General features: G+C 41.0%; 1 protein-coding gene and 1 non-coding gene across 5 annotated transcripts in view; both read right to left on the reverse strand.

The window, feature by feature from the left end:
* DYM (dymeclin) overlaps positions 1 to 21,342 on the reverse strand; it is a 372,867-nt gene that overhangs the window by 80,895 nt on the left and 270,630 nt on the right. The gene's annotated exons all lie outside the window — the stretch shown is intronic.
* Positions 5,079 to 5,151, reverse strand: TRNAG-CCC (transfer RNA glycine (anticodon CCC)). The gene has a single exon. It is a non-coding gene; the product is annotated as a tRNA-Gly (tRNA).

The raw sequence follows: 21,342 nt of genomic DNA on the forward strand, positions 1-21,342 counted from the left end.
CATCTACCTCTGCTTCATTGACTACACTAAGGCCTCTGACTGTAGAGATCACAACAAACTGGAAAATTCTTCAGAGATGGGAATACCAGGCTACGTGACTTGTCTCCTGAGAAATTTGCATGCAGGTTAAGAAGCAACAGTTAGAACCGGACATGAAACAACAAACTGGTTCAAAATTGGGAAAGGAGTATGTCAAGGTTGTATACTGTCATCCTGTTTATTTAACTTATATGTAGAGTAAATCATGTAAAATGCTGGGCTGGATGAAGCACAAGCTGGAATCGAGATTGCAGGGAGAAATATCAATAACCTCAGATATGTAGATGATACCACCCTTACGGCAGAAAGCGAAGAGGAATTAAAGAGCCCCTTGATGAAAGTCAAAGAGGAGAGTGAAAAATCTGGCTTAAAACTCAACATTTGAAAAACGAAGATCATGGCATCCAGTCTCATCACTTCATGGCAAATAGATGGGGGAAAAATGGAAACAATGACAGACTTTATTTTCTTGGGATCCAAAATCACTGTGGACAGTGACCACAGCCGTGAAATTAAAACACGCTTGCTCTTTGGAAGAAAAGCTATGACAAACCTAGACAACGTATTAAGAAACAGAGACATTACTTTGCCTACAAAGGTCCATACAGTTGAAGCTATGGTTTTTCCAGTAGTCATGTACGGATGTGAGAGATGGACAATAAAAAAGTCTGAGCACTGAAGAATTGATGCTTTAGAACTGTGGCGCTGAAGAAAACTCTTAAGAGTCTCTTGGAAAGCAAGGAGATCAAACCAGTCAATCCTAAAGGAGATCGATCCTGAATATTCACTGGAAGAACTGATGCTGAAACTCCAATACTTTGGCCATCTGATGTGAAGAGCCAACTCATTGGAAAAGACCCTGTTGCTGGGAAAGATTGAAGGCAGGAGGAGAAGGGGATAATAGAGGATGAGATGGTTGGATGGCATCACTGACTCAATGAACATGAGTTTGAACAAACTTCGGGAGATGGTGAAGGACAGGGAAGCTTGGCATGCTGCAGTCCATTGGGTCACAAAGAGTCGGACAGGACTGAGAGAACAAAAAGTCAGCGGTTGGCTAACTTTACATATGGGTTTCAGTGCCCACCACTGATTCTTGCATTCTGCTTCTCTACAGGCAAACTTCTCTTCTCTTTGAAGTACAGCCTGTAATAGTGCTTTCAATGAAGTCTATAGATAATAAACTTTCAGTCCTAGTGTGGCTGAAATCTGTCTTTATTTTCCATTCACCCTTAAAGCTTATCTGGGTACAGAATCAGTTACTTCCTTACACCCTTTAACGACACTTGCTCACTTTATTCTGGCCTCTGCTTGTGGCATTGGGCAGTTCACCATACAACCCTAACTGCTGCTGCCCTGTGGGAAGCTCTGCGGTAGCTTTAAGGCGTCCTTTCCATTCTTTAACACGCCTGGCTTCCACAACCATGTGTTTCAGGGCTGATTTACCTTCATTTATTCTGCTTAGTATTCAGGGTGCTCTTTCCATCTGACAACCTAGTCTCTGCCATAAAGATAATTTGGATAATTTTTTCTCATTATCTTACAATTTACTGTCTTTGATACTGTCCAGTTTAGAATTTGTCTACTGAGCTTTCAAATCCAATGACTATATTTTTCATTGTAAGCTTTCTAATGAAATAGTTCTGAGTCATGTTCTTGTTTCATTTCTCCCTGTTTTTATTTTATATTTATTTATTCTTCTCAATAAATACTATATCCTTCATTTACCTTTGAGGATATTAAAAATATTTGAGTACTTTCAAAATTATCCTATTAATTTTTGCTTCTCTTTGGATAAACTTACCTTACACATGATCATGACTATATTGGCTGTCTTTCTTAGTATTAAGTTAGATTTTAGCATATATTTTGGAATTTTAGTTATGTAGGCTCACTAAGTATGGCTTAATCCTCCCAAGCCTACAGGTCATGCAGAGCTTTCTAGAGCTCTCAGTCTGAAAAGAGGTCTCATCGTTGGTTTATCAGGGCTGCTGCCCTGCAATCACATTAAAGCCAGGATAAGCAAGGTCTGTCACCAAGCCACATCCCCTCACAGTAGGCTCAAGATTCCAGAGTGAGGCTGGTTCTGGGTCTTTCCACATCCCTAGACACAGAACTGGGTCTTTATCAGTGCCTCTATTCAGGCTCTTTTCAGTAAGCGATCTATTCTCCTTCTTACTTTCCAGCAGGGAACCCGGCACTAGCGTGCTGCCTCCCAAGGGCCCGAGTGCTGCGCCTGCCTCGCAGCAGCTGAGCTTCCAGCCACTACTGCCTCCTTCCAGATGAGAAGCTTAGCAGCCTCACAGCTTCAGACCCTGCTATCTGCTTCGAGCGCTTTTTCTATTTCTCATTGATCAAGAAGTTCTCTCTCTCATTTTAGGGTGTGGCTATGTGGTTTCAAGGTTTTTTTATAGTTATGGTTCATTTATTACTTTTATGTGTTTGGAGCAAAGAAAAGGGATTAGCCTTCATATTGGGAACTGACAACATAATCGTGACTATGTTCTCTCAATTGTATTTTCATCTTACACTGCTACTTAAATTAGAAGAAGAGGAGAAAGGAACTTTGAGTTCAGAATTTTCTCTGAAATTTCTCTCATCTAAGAGCAAGCCAGTGAGTCGGTATAACTATCATAGTAATACAAATCAAAACATTAGCTTTCTGCAGAATTTCATGTTCCTAAGTATTTTGTACCCATTTATGTTACATATAACATATGTAACATATGTTATATGTAATATATCAGGCCCCTTAAGTCCTAATATATTAAACTTAAATATAAAAAATGAATTACCTATTGATAGCTTATACTTTCTGCTTTCAAACAAACATATTGATAATTTATTCTCGATGTTTTATTAAGTAATTTGCTGCAACAAACAGGATAATATATTCAATCCCCAAACAGGGATCTGCTCATTTAAACCCAAACGAAGCTACTCAACATCTATTTTGCCCCCGAGTCAGGTGAAGCACAGACCACCTCAGCAAGTGTGCGCCACAGTAGGTCTGACGTGCACTCGTGAGTCTGACTGAGGCTCCTCAGGAGTCATGCCAAGTCTCCTACACGTAAAGGAATTACTAGGTGGCTTACGTCTTTGTTTACTGTTTCTGTGACAAGTTCTAATTCTAATGCTATCTTTCAAAGATTATTTTCAGCTGCAGATTTATAAATTAAATGTCAAGAACATAAAGTTTTTCTGTCATTACTAAAATTGACTAAAAATATAATCAAAGGAGCTAGAGCAAAGACATTTTATACAATATCATATTTTTTCATATTATCACTCACACTAGAAAGCATACTAGTGCTTTACAAAACAAAAATGAGATATGAAATGTAATTCAGAAATTAAAAATAAGCTTAAATTAGGGAGAGGTTGATTATAATTTTCTGATAATACCTGTTTTAACATGTAACTCTATAAATCATTTAAATTTTAAATCCTATTACGGAAAGAACATAGAGATAACTGCCTTTCCAAAGTAGATAAATTAAATATTACAAGTGCAAAGAATCACATCTCTTAGCTTTAGATATGTGCTAAATCCCACTTTTATTAATTTACAAAACTAGTCCTTTAGGGACTAGGTTTCCTTTTTTTATGGAATAAAGTTTCTTAAAAAGACACATTTTCTTTTTTTTAAAAGACACATTTCCAAAAACTAACCAAAATTAGCTTTGTCAGAGATAAAATTAGATGGTTCATTGGTAAAGTAGCAAAATACAGGGAGAATATTGTGTCTTTTTCATTCATGGTATTTACTTTTTAGTACATACAACTTCCATGCCAGGAATGGATCCCACGTCAAATAGACTTTCTTCTCAAAAAGAAAAAAAAAAGCCAGGCTTATTTTATTGCAGAAAATCTCAAATGTAAATACAAGGGCCTTGAGAAAATGGCCCCCTTTTCAGATGTTTCTGATGGTTTTGTACATGTTGGTAACGAACAGTGAACATGATCTGTGTTAAGTAGTGAATTCACGTCAAACGGACAAGCTGGCAGCTGTGGGAGCACCTTACCCTGTCAACAGCAGTCAGGGTTGCTTCCTTATATAAACTTCCTTTTTCTTTTAAGAGGGAATTTATACAGTTAAATAGTTCCAATTCATTTGTTTTTAGTTTCCTTAAGAGAAGCATATGTATCTTGTTTGTATTAGTTTTGGGGGGATTCCAAGAGAGTTGTCTAAATTTCCTGCATTTTCAGCAGAAAATAAAAACCTTCAACAAAATTAATGGGACTTGGCCAAAGTGGGGAAGAGTGGAGTGGAAGCTACAGGCAAGACTCTTTTTTTAAAGTTAACGTGCAAATGGCCTTCAAAGCCAGTCATTCAGTGATGGAGTCTTGCTATCTTTCTGCTGTTAAAATTCACTGGTGCACATTGCTGAAAAGCTTTGTGACCATGCTATTTCCGGCCAGAACTGGAATTGTCCCAGAATATCAAGATTCTGATAGCAAGAACTAGCTTTCTACTACATGCAGAATTACAGCTGAAGAATAATCCTGCGACCAGAGGAAATGATGTGAAACATTAATAACGTGGCGGGTTGGGGGCAGCGGTAGGGGTGGGGGGGTGGAGATGGCTGAGCTCTGGCACCACTGTCTTGGGTAAAATGAAGTGGTCGCCTTCTTCATCCCTTGGGCAGGGTCTGAATGTGGCCAGTGAGCCTAAACTAGAATCCTGGGAAGCCTGTTGTTTACAGCATGCTTACTGGTGGCGGGAAAGCAAGATAATGGTGACTGCCCGGGGACATGGGTTAACTTTACGTGTTTTTGCACACCCGGAAAACAGCCAGAGAACTCCAAAAAAAGGAATGTGCCAACTGAAATCCAGCTAGGCTGCAGCCCCCCACATCTGCCTTAGCTGGCTACTCATACTGGGCAGCATGTGGGGTGTGGAGCTGTGCTCCTCTCCCCTTTCCCAGCCCTCCCGCTGGCAGAAGAGAGGACGTGCACATGGAGCTTTTTTTAAAACAAGGAAATGTAATTAATTAATTCATCATTTAGGCCATGCCACGTAGCATGCAGGATCTTAGTTCCCTGACCAGGGATCGAACCTGGGCCCCCTGCATTGGGAGTACAGAGTCTTAACCACTGGACCACCAATGAAGCCCCTTGAGCTTGGAGTTTTCCATTTTGTTCTTAAAAATACAATGTTTTGGAACTTCCCTGGTGCTCCAGTAGTTAAGAACCCATTTTGCAATGCAGGGGACACGGGTTCTATCCCTGGTCGAGTCACTAAAATCCCACATACCACAGAGCAACCAAGGCAGAGTGCTACATCTACCAAGTCGGCGTGCTCTGGAGCCCATGCACCACACGTGGAGAACCGGAGTGCCATGATAAAAGACCCTTCAGGACACAGTGAAGATGCGGGCGCCCCAACGAAGACCTGACACAGTCAAATAAATGAATGATTTGTTTTGAAAGAGCAATATTTTATATTAAGGATTAGTACGCATGTCTACTCTTCTCCAAAATACATTGTTTATTATAAAACCAATGGCCTTCCAGATCCTATAAAAAGTAACATCTAAGTAAAATAAATCTCTAGGAAGATGTACTGCTTTTTTAAAAATGACTTTGACAGTTGACCGAGTGCTTCCTATCACCCCACTTTGAGATATAAGAGTCCCAGCTCCATCCCAATTCTGCCAGTAACTAGGTATGTGACTTTAACCTGAGTCACAGTTCTTTATTTGGGAAAATAAGTGCTTCTGAGATTTTAAAAATCCCTTCCTAGTCTCAAGTCTTAATTTCCATAAAAAATGCAGAAAATACTGAATTCAGAAAGCAAATTTTATTAGACTAGCCAAAAATGTTAACTCATAGTAGAAAAATCTTTACAGTGACCTCAACCTTCAATAAAATTTAGAATTTACTTTAGATTACTGTGGCACCTAAGTGTCACTGTTCATTTAGAAAGGGAAAAAACAAAACAAACTTTGAGAATAAAAATGCATAGGGCTAAGTTCAGAAACAGTCAGTCTCTAAACCAGGGAATCTACTGATTCTTCTATAAGTCACTTTTTTGCAGTATTTGTTAATTATCTTTGATATTGTTGATGCATAGAAGGGAAATAATTGCTAAGCTCTAGGTCAGGAATTTCACATAAATATCAGAGACCTAAGGTGCTTGGTGCTCTTTTTTCATTCTCTCTTGGGGAGAAGGATGGGTGGTGCTAAGAAAGGCAGTAAAGTATCACACATAAGAGAGCTGTAGCTCTGATGTTTAAAAAAAGGGAAAAAGGAAAAAGAGAGGTAGCTACAAGTTAACAGAGAGAAGCTCTAACATGGGTTCTTGTCTCAGTTTTGCTATCAACTGGACAAGTCACTTTCTGGGTCTCAAATATAAAACAAAATGGGCTCTTTGGGCAACATAGGGAAGCACTAAGAGACGCAGATTGACTTCTGCTTAGGATGTAGAAAGTGGCAAAGAATGCCATCTCCTACTGTAACAAGGAGGAATATCCAGATAATTTAATAATCAAAAGTCTTCTTAAGGCCATCAGAGAACAATTCTGCAAGGCAATCAAGAGTAATGAATTCCCAAGAGGGACAAGCCCCTCTAAGGAAGGAAGGAAGACAAGCACTCCCTCGCTTTTGGCCAAGAGCAGGCAGAAGAGGTAGTCTCCACAGAAGTGGGTAAGAAAAAATCAGCTACAATTTTAAAGAATTCTTAACCGCTCAGTGTGGTCTAGTGTGTCAGTCTGCAAAGCAAGAGCCTCAGATCCAGTGGAGTCTGTACTCACCAGAAAGTTCTCTTCCACCGGCCTTCACCAGCCGCTCAGGAGCACCTCCACATGGCTCAAGCTTGCAGAAGGTGACCAGCTGCTGCTGCAGGTAGGCACCAGGACTCCCCTCCTTCCCAGACATTCTTCTCAAGCTAAGCAAAAGCCTTAAGCTATCGGAGGAGCAAACCCTCTTAGCCTAGAGCACACGCAAATTTTCACTGTTTCTAGGGGAGAAGTAGGAACAAAACCCAACTGAACGAGAAACAATAACCCTCTTACCCCAAGGACATAGGCAAAGACCCATTCCGGCAAAAGAGACAGAAACAAAAACCTAACACTGGGGGTTGGGACCAGGATCCCACGCCTCTACCAATACCAGGTGGACGTCTACTATCATTGGGGAAGGGGCACTCAACTCCCACTTAAGGCCCGCCACAGATATTAGGCGGTTTGGTTGCCAAGGGGAGGAGAGGCAGAGATGCTGAGAAAGCCCTATCTCTAAGACCCAGGTGCAACTACGGACTCCCGAGGATTAAGGCTGGACCAGGACAATAGAAAATACTCCTTCTCTTCTCTAACTCCACTACATGGACTGCTGAAAGCAGAGTATGGTAAAGGAATACTGAAAAAACCCCACAAAACACAGACCCATTCTTTAAACACAGGTAACAACTGCTGCGGGAAGCTGAAGTTGGTGGTACAATGAAGATACAAACCCCAAACTCAACTCCAGTCCTAACTAGAAGGATCCAATGCCATACTGGCAGTCTAGTGGCACAGGTGTGCTCTTTTACAGTCATAAACAATTTTTGCTTCAGATTCTGTTTCTATTCAATGCCAGACACAATGTTTGGCATTGAATACAAAATTAGAGGACACATAAAATAAGTGACATGACCCATAAATAAAACAGAACATATGATCTGGGAGATGCTGGGGACTAAGCCTCAAGACAGAGTAGAATGACGTGTGCTCTTCGTCTCCTGCGGGAACACCAAAATCGCTGCTGAACAACCATCAACAGGACATTGGAGCCCACCAAAAGTAGATACCTCTTGTCCAAGGACCAAGGTGAAGCTCCAATGAGACAGGAAGAGGGCTGCAATAATGTTTAATCAAACCTCATACCTGCCAGAGACTTCTGGAGCGCACACACGAAACTCTGTGCACACTAGGACCCAGGAAAGGATCGTGACCCCCACAAAAGACTGAGCCAGCCCTGCCTGTGAGTGTCTGAGGTCTTCTGCGGAGGTGCGCGTCAGCAGTAGCTGCCACAGGGACAAAGGCACGAGTAGCAGCAGGCCTTGGAGGCACAATGTGTGGCGTAAGTCCCCTTGGAGGAGGCTGCCATTAGCCTCCCCACATAGCCACCTGATGGATGATCCACAAACTGAAGAACAAATATACCAAAGAGTTCTCACACTTGTGGAAGTACTAGTTCACAGAAGAGACCTCCCAATGGGGATCCAGCAAAGGGACTGGGAATCCCCAGGGAATCTGACTATGAAGGTCAGCAGGATTTGATTACAGAATTTTCACAGGACTGGGGAAACAAGAGACTCCTTGGAGGGCACAAACAAAACCCTGTGCATACCAGGACCCAGGTGAAAGGTGTAGCGACCGCACAAGAGGCTGAGCCAGATTTGCCTGTGTTTGGGAGTCTCTGGCAGAGGTGTGGGTGGGTCGACAGTGGGCTGCCAAAGGGTCAGGGACAATGGCAGCTGTAGTCCTAGGAAGCATAGCATGTTGGCATAAGTCCTCTTGGAGGAGGTTGCCATTAGCCCACCACAGAGTGTACTATATGGCAGCCCTAATAGAGACCGCAGACTCCTCAAGTCAAAGTACAGGTAGGGAGCGCAGTCCCACCCGTTAGCAGAAAACTGGACTAAAGATTTACTGAGCATGGTCCTACCCACCAGAGCAAGTTTTTCCCACAGCCAATCCCTTCCATAAGGAAGCTTGCATAAGTCTCTTATCCTCATCTATCAAAGGGAAGACAGAATGAAAATCACAATCACAGAAAACTAACCAAAATGATCACATTGATCACATGGATCACAGCTCTGTAAAACTCAATGAAACTATGAGCCAAGCTGTACAGGGCCACCCAAGATGGACCGGTCATGGTGGAGAGTTCTAACAAAACGTGGTCCACTGGAGAAAGGAATGGCCAACTACTTCAGCATTTTTGCTTTGAGAACCCCACGAATAGTATGAAAAGGCAAAATGATATGACACTGAAAGATGAGCCCCCCAGTTTGGAGGTGTACAATATGTTACTGGAAAAGAGCCAAGAAATAGATCCAGAAGGAATAAAGACGCTGAGCCAAGTGGAAATGACTCCCAGTTGTAGATGTGTCTGGTGGTAAAAGTAAAGTCTGATGTTGTAAAGGACAATACTGCATAGGAACCTGGAATGTTAGGTCCATGAATCAAGGTAAATTGGAAGTGGTTAGCCAGGAGATGGTAACAGTGAACATTAACGTTTTAGGAATCAGTGAACTAAAATGGACAGGAATGGTTGAATTTAGTTCAGATGACCATTGTATCTATACTGTGGGCAAGAATCCCTGAGAAGAAAAGGAGTAGCCCTCATGGTCAATAGAAGAATCTGAAATGTACAACGTGGGTGCAACCTCAAAAATGAAAGAATGATCTCAGTATGTTTCCAAGGCAAACCATTCAACTTCATAAAAACCCAAGTATGGAGAAGGAAATGGCAACCCACTCCAATGTTCTTGCCTGGAGAATCCCAGTGACGGTGGAGTGTGGTGGGCTGCCGTCTATGGGGTTGCACAGAGTCGGACACGACTGAAGTGACTTAGCAGCATGCCCCAATTACTAATGTCAAAGAAGCTTAAGTTGAATACTTCCATAAAACCTACAAGACCTTCTAGAACTAACATCAAAAAAAGATGTCTTTTACATCATAGGGGACTGGAATGCAGAAGTAACAGGCAAGTTTGGCCTTGGAGTACAAAATGAAGTAGGGCAAAGGCTAACAGAGTTTTGCAAGGAGAACCAACTGGTTATAGCAAACACCCTCTTCCAATGACACAAGAGATGTCTCTACACATGGGTATCACCAGATGGTCAATACCAAAATCAGACTGATTATACTCTGTGCAGCCCAAGATGGACAAGCTCTGTACAGTCAGCAAAAACAAAACCGGGAGCTGACTGTGGCTCAGATCATGAGCCATTTACTGCAAAATTCAGACTCATCTTGAAGAAAATATAGAGAAAACCATTAGGCCATTCAGTTCAGTCCAGTTCAGTCACTCAGTTGTGTCCGACTCTTTGTGACCCTATGAATTGCAGCACGCCAGGCCTCCCTGTCGATCATCAACTCCGTGAGTTTACCCAAACTCATGTCCATTGAGTTGGTGATGCCATCCAGTCATCTCATCCTCTGTCGTCCTCTTCTCCTCCTGCCCCCAATCCCTCCCAGCATCATGGTCTTTTCCAATGAGTCAACTCTTCGCATGAGGTGGCCAAAGTATTGGGGTTTCAGCTTCAACATCAGTCCTTTCAATGAACACCCAGGACTGATCTCCTTTAGGATGGACTGGTTGGATCTCCTTGCAGTCCAATGGACTCTCAAGAGTCTTCTTCAACACCACAGTTCAAAAGCATCAATTCTTCGGTGCTCAGTTTTCTACACAGTCCAACTCTCATCCACACATGACCACTGGAAAAACCATAGCCTTGACTACATGGACCTTTGTTGGCAAAGTAATGTCTCTGTTTTTTAATATGCTATCTAGGTTGGTCATAACTTTCCTTCCAAGGAGTGTCTTTTAATTTCATGGTTGCAACCACCATCTGCAGTGATTTTGGAGCCCCCAAAAATAAAGTCTGACACTGTTTCCCCATCTATTTCCCATGAGGTGATGGGACCAGATGCCATGATCTTAATTTTCTGAATGTTGAGCTTTAAGCCAACTTTTTCACTCTCCTCTTTCCCTTTCATCAAGAGGCTTTTTAGTTCCTCTTCACTTTCTGCCATAAGAGGCTTTTTAGTTCCTCTTCACTTTCTGCCACTTTTCATGCAAAGAAATAGAAACAATAGAATGGGAAAGACTAGAAATTTCTTCAAGAAAATCAGATACCAAGGGAACATTTCATGCAAAGATGGGCACAAGAAAGGACAGAAATGGTATGGTCCTAACAGAAGCAGAAGATATTAAGCAGAAGTGGCAAGAATACACAGAAGAAGTGTACAAAAAAGTTCTTAATGATCTGGATAACCACAAAGGTGTGGTTATTCACCTAGAACCAGACATCCTGGAGTATGAAGTCAAGTGGGTCTTAGGAAGCGTCACTCCAAACAAAGTTAGTGGAGGTGATGGAATTTCAGCTGAGCTATTTCAAATCCTAAAAGATGATGCTGTGAAAGTGCTGCACTCCATATGCCAGAAAATTTAGAAAACTCAGCAGTGGTCACAGGACTAGAAAAGGTCCGTTTTCATTCCAAGCCCAAAGAAGGGCCACGCCAAAATGGTTAAGACTATCCCACAACTGCACTTATTTCACATGCTAGCAAGATAGTGTTCAAAATCGTTCAAGTTAGGCTTCAACATGGGCTTCCCAGGTGGCTCAGTGTTAAAGAATCTGCCTGTTAATGCAGGAGCTGCAGGAGACATGGGTTCAATCCCTGGGTCAGGAAGATGTCCTGGAGGAGGAAATGGCAATCCAATTCAGTATTCTTGCCTGGAGAATTCCATGGACAGAGGAGCTTGGTGGGCCATAGTCCAAGGGGTTGCAAAGAATCGGACATGACTAGTGACTGAGCACATACACAGGACAGGCTTCAACATTATGTGAACCAAGAACTTCCAGATGTACAAGCTGAGTTTAGATAAGGCAGAGGAACCAGAAATTAAATTGCCAGTATCTGCTGGATCAGAGAAAAAGCTAGAGAATTCCAGAAAAATTTCTACTTTTGCTTCATCGACTATGATTAAGCCTTTGACTGTGTTGATCACAACAAACTGTAGAAAATTCTTCAAGAGGTAGGAATGACAGACTATCTTGCCTGCCTCCTGTGAAACCTGTATGCATGTCAAGAAGCAACAGTTAGAACTAGACATGAACAACAGACTGGTTGAAAATTGGGAAAGGAGTACATCAAGGGTGTATATCGTCACCCTGCTTATTTAACTTATATGCAGAGTATATCATGCGAAATGTCAGACTGGATGAATCACAAGCTGGAATAAAGATTGCCGGGAAAAATATCAAGAACCTCAGATACACAGATGACATCACCCTAAAGGCAGAAATTGAAGAGGAATTAAAGAGCCTCTTGATGAAGGTGAAAGAGGAAAGTGAAAAAGCTGCCTTAAAACTCAACATTCACAAAATAAGATCATGGCATCCGGTCCCATCACTTCATGGCAGACAGATGGGGAAACACTGGAAACAGTGACAGACTGTATTATCTTGGGCTCCAGAATCACTGTGGATGATGACTGTAGCCACATAATTAAAAGACGCTTGCTCCTTGGAAGAAAAGCCATGACAAACCTAGACATCATATTAAAAAGCAGAGACATTACTTAGCAGACAAAGGTCCGTATAGTCAAAGCTATGGTTTCTCCAGTAGTCATATATGGATGTGAGAGTTGGACCATAAAGAAGGCTGAGTACCAAAGAATTGATACTTTTGAACTGTGATGTTGGAGAAGACTCTTGAGAGTCCCTTGGGCTGCAAGAAGATAAACCAGTCAATCCTAAAGGAAATCAACCCTGAATATTTATTGGAAGGACTGATGCTGAAGCTAAATCTCCAATATTTTGGCCACCTGACTGGAAGAGCTGACTCACTGATAAAGACCCTGATGCTGGGAAAAACTGAAGGCAGGAGGAGAAGCAGGTGACAGAGGATGAGATGGTTGGATGGGATCTGCTGACTTAATAGACATGAGTTTGAGCAAACTCCGGGAGATGGCGAAGGACAGGGAAACCTGGTGTGCTGTGGTGGTTTAGTCACTAAGGTATGTCTGTTTCTGTGACCCCATGGACTGTAGCCTGCCTGGTTCCTCTGTTCATAGGATTTCCCATGCAAGAATACTGGAGCGGGTTGCCATTTCCTTTTCTAGGAATCTTCCTGACCCAGGGATTGATCCTGGGTCTCCTGCATTGCAGATGCATTCTTTACTGACTTGAGCCACCATGGAAGCCCATGGGGTGCTGTAGTCCATGGGGTCGCAAAGAGTCAGACTTAGGGACTGAACAACATGGTCCCGGCAATTCTAACGTTAGAAATTTATCCTAAGGAAATAAGTATGGCTGTACTCAAGGATTCACCCTTGTGAATGTTTATATTAAAGTAAAAAATCCTCACCATACCTGAATTTGTTTTCTATTATTGCCATAGAAATCTATCACAAATTTAACAGTTTAAAACAACGCTGATTTATCTCGCAGTCTCGTAGGTTTGGTTGGTTCCTCTGCTCTCGTCTCAAGAGCCCCAAATCAAGGCATCAGCTGCGTGAGGCACTTATCTGGAGGCCCTGTAGGAGAAACCCTTTCCAAGCTCATTCAGGGTGTGGGCAGAATTCAGTTCCTCAAGGCTGCAGAGCTGGGTTTCTTATTTTCTTGCTGGCAATCAGCCGGGAATCTCTGTTAGGAACTTCCTGCTGCCCGAATCACATTGACCCTTCCATCTCACACCAGCAATGCTGTGTCAAATTCCTCTCAGCTTTGAATCTCTAGGACTTCCCCTTTAAAAGTTTGTCTTCTGCTCCAGATGGATACAGTTCTCTGCTTTTCAGGGCTCACATGTTTCGACTGGGTCCACCTGAATAAGCCAAACTAATCTCCCTATCTTCATAAACTTACATCTTTGGTGCTCCTTTTAGGTAACTTAACAAATCCAGGGGTTCTGGGGATTAGGGCCTGGACACTTTACACAATCCCTTCAGGGTTATAATGCCTGCCATAAAGCAAATGCACAACAGCAGATGACTGGTTAAAGGTAGTCCATCTGCACAATGGAATACCATGTATGTTATTAAAATGACGGGTACTGGGCAACTCACTATGAAATGTATAAAAGACAGTAACGGACTGACAGAAGCTCAGAGGTGAATGGTGGTGGTGGTTCAGTTGCTCAGTTGTGTATTCTTGTGACGCCATGGGCTATAGCCCATCAGGCTCCTCTGTCCTTGGGATTTCCCAGGCAAGAATACTGGAGTAGGTTGCTGTTTCCTTCTTCATTAGAGATAAATAGGTAGGTAACAAAATAAGTTTAGTAAAATATCCACTAAAGAATTTAGGTGTTGGTTTATGGATTGTCACTGTAAAATTTTTCTACTTTTATAGGTTTGAAAAATTTCAAAAAACAATTAGCTCAGTGATCTTCTAAGCCCTCCTCCCCACTCAACCAATGGTCTTCAAACTTCACGGCATGAAAATCTAGGTGTCTGTGAGATTTCTAGCAAAGCATTGGCAAATAAGCTTTTGCAAAAGGTCTGTAAAGAGATTGTCTCAAGTAGCATTAAATAGCACTCTACTTTAGTTTTCAGATAATTAGCAAATCAAAATAAAAAGCAGTAATATAGGATGCATTTTCTGAATTGTTAATGTTAAGAACCAAACTATATTTTATGCTTGAGGCATTTTTATTTTTAAAACAGAAGTTTCCTCTAACACAAAACTAATGCCATCTCTATCAATTATTTCTAGATGGGAATAAACAAATCTATCCCACAGTTTAACAAAATTTGACAGAACAGGCTCCCAACTGATTGAAATAGAGTAATGAATATAACCAGAGAAGACAATGACTTCACAAACAGTAACTGAAGGCCAATGTCATGACATAATAGCATAGTATTAAGCACTGGGGACAGATTCTGAGGCTATAAAATAAACTGTGGTCCTTGTCCTTTACACCTTGGAGTTATAGAATCCTGTCTAATTTTATAAAATAGAAACATCTCAAAGACACTATTTTCAAGATAGCAAGGAATTTAACATTTACAAAAGGGAACAAAAAGCTAACTTGCTATTTTCATTTGGAAATATTGCAAATATAACTGAAGCATGCTAAACGTCAATCTAGACACCAAAAAAGATTCCTATGGACTCAAATCAGGAGCAATTACTCTTATGACTCCCCAATTTTATGGGAAATTGGCCAGAATATGGAAGAGGAGTACTATGGCACAGGAGTTAACAGGCAAGGTTCTGTGGTCAATCTGACTGGCCTTTGAATCCCTGTTCTATTACTGCTCATGTGATCACAGGCAAGATCTAAACCTTGATTTCTTTATCAGCAAAGCTATTAGAGTGTAAACAAGATAATGTGTATGTAAAATACCAATGCCTGCCTGCAAAAGGGGCTCAAGAAATGGTTACTTTTACTAGCAATAGTAAGAGTAAACCAAAATTTCGTATCAGCTTTAGACGTAACTGGGACGTGTGTTAACCATCAGCACTCAGTCAGTCAAACAAGCGCACTGTTCTCTGACTCACACAGAGAAGAGCTTCCACGACACTGAAACTGGAGTTTTAAAACATTTGCGTACATTTCAATGAGATGCTCTGAGCTAACTGTGAATCTGAGCTCTTATGCCCTTGCTATACTAAATGGTTAATCCTTTAAGGAAATACTGTGTTCAAAAATATTTCAAGTCTACTGCTGAAATATAAGTGACTCCTGATTGAAGACAGCTTGATTTGAAATCCACTGCATTATAACTATATTCCACATAATGACCAAAGGTTGTATTTATGGTTGCTTAATGCTGGGACCAGTGCCTACGTTTTGTCCAAATAACTACCAAGGCTCACGATTCAGTCAAGGTCAATGGCAACGAGGGTGACTCAGTCTGCTGCTACAATTAGAGTGAGGGATCACTGAAGAAGTTGCCATGGCAACTGCCTATTGCCCAGCAATTACCATTCAAAAACTTTGGGAGGCAATCCTGTATTAAATTTGCAATTTATTTCTTGTGGCAGAAACTAATTCTAAAAGCAGTTTGAAGGTCCTTAGAGTAACGAAGAATGCTTACTACAGGAAGAGTTACTAAAACAAGATGTCTTCAGTCGAAATTTCATTGGATTTATATTTTCAAAAGCCTCAAAGGCACCCAAAACAATTTTTAACATGCTGTTGTTTGTGAATATAGAGCTATAAACTACACATTTTTCATTCACTGACATCTATGCTTATGTTTCTGTAACATGGAATTAATGTGGGGGACTTTAAATGCCCCACCGTAGGAGCCAGCTCAGCAGTTAGGTCATGAGTTGCGGTTGTCTGCCATTTTGCTAGTTGGTGCCGATTTCTTGGGAAAAGAGAGACGCTTAATTTTATTTTCTGGAAATTCTTCCTGGACAAAAGTTTGTAGAAACAACTATCAATATGTAAAATATAAAATCAAAATGGGGGAGGGCTAAGGTAGTATGAAACAAATACTTCTTTTAGAGGAAAAGAAAAGGTGATAATATAAAAATGTGGGAAAAGGCTATTAAAGGAGTCTCTCCAGTCGAAATTTATTTGACAACAAGGAATAGATTTTCCCTTTCCTTTCCTCTTTGCATATCTTTAAGTCTACTTGTACCACTTTGGGAATAGGAAAAAATTTTGTTAGGAGGAAGATAGGAAATGCAAGTAAAAGACATTTTAAGGTAATGAGTACATAGTAACAAGAAAACTTTTAAGCACCAATGCTAGTATCATTGACAACAAAGCTAAAATTAGCATTTCTCATAAAAAAACAAAGCACACTGACAGTACAAGGAAGTAATACAATGAAGATGCGGCTATTTCTACAATGTGCAGACCATTAAGGTGCAATTTCATGGTAATTCTCTTTGGTCCACTGTCTTGTAGGTTTGTAAATAAAGACAGGCAGTTTTAGTTTTTCTTTAAAGGAAAACCATGGTTTCCTTAAGGTCCAAAATCAGAGAGGTTATTAGATGTGCACAGGCTCGAGTGGAACAGACTGAACATGCTGTAGTATGTGTGCAACAGTCACAAACATGAGTGCAAGAGAGTCTTCTGTGATGGGCGCCACTCACTTAGCTTTGGCAAGGACCTAAACGTGCACAGCTGCGATTACAGAGCCACCTCCGCCTCACTGCATCAATAAAACCAACGATCAGTTTGAACCTTCCTGAAAATCACTTGGGTTTCACCAAAAAATCATACTGAGAGCTAGGTGAACAAGAATTCTCAAATAGTCAAAGAATAAGAAAATAGCAGTAAAAAATCAGTTTTAGCAATTTAGTTGCTTTCTTAATAAAAATGCCTCTCCAACCAAAATGTTTAGGAAGCAGTTTTTCTCCTTGTATGTGTGTTTGATTTATGTTTAAGAAAAGATGTTGTGACATTATTTGAACTAATTTACTGGTTATTATTCAACAGTGACTGCTAACTCTCTTTGGTGTGCCGACAAACCAAATAAAAGAATGATTGGAACCTTCTTAATGGCTTCAACTCTATGCCATTCAAAATCTGAGTAAATGGGGTGAGGAATTGGTCGTGTTGGGTAAAAAGAATTCAAAAACTGAAAGACATATAAAGACAGAGGGAGAAATTAAAATCTCATTAGCTACACACACAAAAAAACAGTTACAAACTGCCTTTTACAAAAGACCTCAAAAACAGCTGCTATGTGAATATTCCTTATACTTCCTTCCAAAGAGCTCTGGAAACAGGAAGGATACTGAACACCCGCCTGGTACTCCATGCTCCCCTGTAATTTACTGGCCCTGGACGATCTGGTTCAAGGGACCCTAGGCAGCTGGGGAACTCTTATTAACTCTTTCAGGTGACCTGGCTAATTGGTGCAATTTAATCAATCCTCCCAATAGCTATTTATTAGTTAACACAACATTCCAAGACGAAATCTGTCCTTTACTTAACAAACACTGCAAGACTGGCGCAGTGAAAAGGTACTGGATGAGACTCAGGATTGAAGTGGTGACCAATTGATGGAGCTCTTACCTAGACGGAGCCTAGACCAGTGGGAGAGAACTGTGAATTGTGGGAAATCCTTCAAGGCAAAGAAAAGGGAGAAACAGGAGGATAAAAAATGCAATTTAGACTGAGGCTTGAATAAAGAAGCACAGGAAGTGTCCCATTTAAGACTTCACATTATAATGCTTTCAAGAGTTTCAGTCAATGTCATTAGAGATTTCCAATTAAATAAAGAAAAATACCAGAAGTAGGAGAAAATGCTTAATTGTGGAATGCATAATTTATTAGCAGTTTTAGCCAATCTCTCTTGAATTACCAAAAATCAGACTATGCTTTATAAAGTGAGGGTGCTGACAAGCTTGCTATTTTATAGGCTAAGCCTTAGAGAATAACATATTAAATTCAGTTTTGAAAATGAGCCCAAATATTTATTGTTACATATGTATAGTTTCCTGTTCCTTATTTCTTTCCTCCTAAACTTCTGTTTTAATTTTTATCAAAGTAACAAATAGTGTGAAAGTTGGGATGACTACCAGATTTGAAACAAAATAAGAGCAGTCAGTCCCCTGATCCATCCTCCTTTCCCTTCTGTAAACGCCCACTCCCCAGAGGTGAGTAGTTTGAGCCATTTTAGCTATTTCCTCCAACATCTGTCTTCTTATTCTGAAATAATATGTGTATAGTGTTATTTCTTGATTTTAGAATGTTTAATTATCTATTGACTTCTTGAAAAGTGAGGCATTTCCTCTTCTAAATTCATTTTAGAATTAGATAAAATTAGATAAAGTTTTTCTGATTTACTTAACTGAAAAGAAAAATTTTTTTTTTTTTTTTTTTTTTTTTTTGCCGCACCACACACAGCATGCAGAACCTTAGCTCCCTGACCAGGGATCAAACCTGCAGCCTCTGCACTGGAAGCATAGAGTCTTAACCACCGAAAGTGAAAGTCGCTCAGTCCTCTCGGATTCTTTGCGACCCCATGGACTGTAGAGTCCATGGAATTCTCCAGGCCTGAATTCTGGAGTGGGTAGTGTTCCCTTCTCCAGGAGATCTTCCCAACCCAGAGACTGAACCCAGGTCTCCCACACTGCAGGCAGATTCTTTACCAGCTGGGTCACCAGGGAAGCCCCTTAAGCACCTGACTGTCAGGTAAATCCCTGAAGATATCCATTTTAAAATCATCGTATGAAGGAGACAAATAAAAAGAAACATGTATAGCTAGAGGATCTGCCCAACCTAGGGGTTGAACCCAGGCCTCTCAAATTGCAGGCAGATTCTTTACCAGCTGAGCCACAAGGGAAGCCCAAGAATGCTGGAGTGGGTAGCCTATCCCTTCTCCAGCAGATCTTCCCAACCCAGGAATCAAACCAGGGTCTCCTGTATTGCAGGCAGATTCTTTACCAGCTGAGTTGGCCCCTAAGAACACAAGCTAAAATGCTGAAAGAAATGAAACAAGATTTAACTGGGAATCTCAGTGTAAGTATTGCATTTCAGACTCTTTCGTTGACTATGATGGCTACTCCATTTCTTCTAAGGGATTCCTGCCTATAGTAGTAGATGTAATGGTCATCTGAGTTAAATTCACCCATCCCAGTCCATCTTAGTTTGCAGATTCCTATGAAGATCTACAAGACCTTCTAGAACTAACACCCAAAAAAGAAGTCCTTTTCATTATAGGGGACTGGAATGCAAAAGTAGGAAGTCAAGAAAACACCTGTAGTAACAGGTAAATTTGGCCTTAGAGTACAGAATGAAGCAGGCCAAAGGCTAATAGAGTTCTGCCAAGAGAACGCACTGGTCATAGCAAACACCCTCTTCCAACAACACAAGAGAAGACTCCACACATGGACATCACCAGACAGTCAACACCGAAATCAGACTGATTATATTCTTTGCAGTCAAAGATGGAGAAGCTCTATACAGTCAGCAAAAATGAGACCAGGAGCTGACTGTGGCTCAGATCATGAACTCCTATTGCCCAATTCAGACTTAAATTGAAGAAAGTGGGGAAAACCACTAGACCATTCAGGTATGACCTAAATCAAATCCTTTATGACTATATAGTGGAAGTGAGAAATAGATATAAGGGACTAGATCTGAAGACAGAGTGCCTGATGAACTATGGATGGAGGTTTGTGACACTGTACAGGAGACAGGGACCAAGACCATCCCCAAGAAAAAGAAATGCAAAAAAGCAAAATGGTTGTCTGAGGAGGCCTTACAAATAGCTGTGAAAAGAAGAGAAGTGAAAGGCAAAGGAGAAAAGGAAAGATATACTCATTTGAATGCAGAGTTCCAAAGAATAGCAAGGAGAGATAAGAAAGCCTTTCTCAGCGATCAATGCAAAGAAACAGAGGAAAACAACAGAATGGGAAAGACCAGATATCTCTTCAAGAATATTAGAGATACCAAGGGAACATTTCATGCAAAGATGGGCTCAATAAAGGACAGAAATGGTATGGACCTAACAGAAGCAGAAGATATTAAAAAGAGGTGGCAAGAATACACAGAAGAACTGTACAAAAAAGATCTTCACGACCCAGATAATCACGATGGTGTGATCACTCACACTCACCTAGAGCCAGACATCCTGGAATGTGAACTCAAGTGGACCTTAGGAAGCATCACTACGAACAAAGCTAGTGGAGGTGATGGAATTCCAGTTGAGCTATTTCAAATCCTAATAGATGAGCTGTGAAAGTGCTGCACTCAATATGCCAGCAAATTTGGAAAACTCAGCAGTGGCCACAGGACTGGAAAAGGTCAGTTTTCATTCCAATCCCAAAGAAAGACAATGCCAAAGAATGCTTAAACTACCGCACAATTGCACTCACCTCACATACTAGTAAAGTAATGCTCAAAATTCTCCAAGCCAGGGTTCAACAATACATGAACCGTGAACTTCCAGATGTTCAAGGTGGTTTTAGATAAGGCAGAGGAACCAGAGATCAAATTGCCAACATTTGCTGGATCATTGAAAAAAGCAAGAGAGTTCCAGAAAAACATCTACTTCTGCTTTATTGACTATGACAAAGCCTTTGACTGTGCGGATCACAATAAACTGTGGAAATTCTGAAAGAGATGGGAATACCAGACCACCTAACCCACCTCTTGAGAAACCTATACGCAGGTCAGGAAGCAACAGTTAGAATTGGACATGGAATAACAGACTGGTTCTAAATTGGGAAAGGAGTACGTCAAGGCTGTGTATTGTCACCCTGCTTATTTAACTTATATGCAGAGTACATCATGAGAAACGCTGAGCTGGAGGAAGCACAAGCTGGAATCAAGACTGCAGCGAGAAATATCAATAACCTCAGATATGCAGATGACACCACCCTTTGGCAGAAAGTGAAGAACTAAAGAGCCCCTTGATGAAAGGGAAAGAGGAAAGTGAAAAAGTTGGCTTAAAGCTCAACATTCAGAAAACTAAGATTATGGCATCTGGTCCTATCACTTCATGGGAAATAGATGGAGAAACAGTGGAAACAGTGTCAGACTTTATTTTTTGGGGCTCCAAAGTCACTGCAGATGGTGATTTCAGCCATGAAATTAAAAGACACTTACTCCTTGGAAGGAAAGTTATGACCAACCTAGACAGCATATTAAAAAACAGAGACATTACTTTGC

The sequence above is a fragment of the Muntiacus reevesi genome, chromosome 4 (genome assembly GCF_963930625.1).
Source record: "Muntiacus reevesi chromosome 4, mMunRee1.1, whole genome shotgun sequence".
Lineage (NCBI taxonomy): Eukaryota > Metazoa > Chordata > Mammalia > Artiodactyla > Cervidae > Muntiacus > Muntiacus reevesi.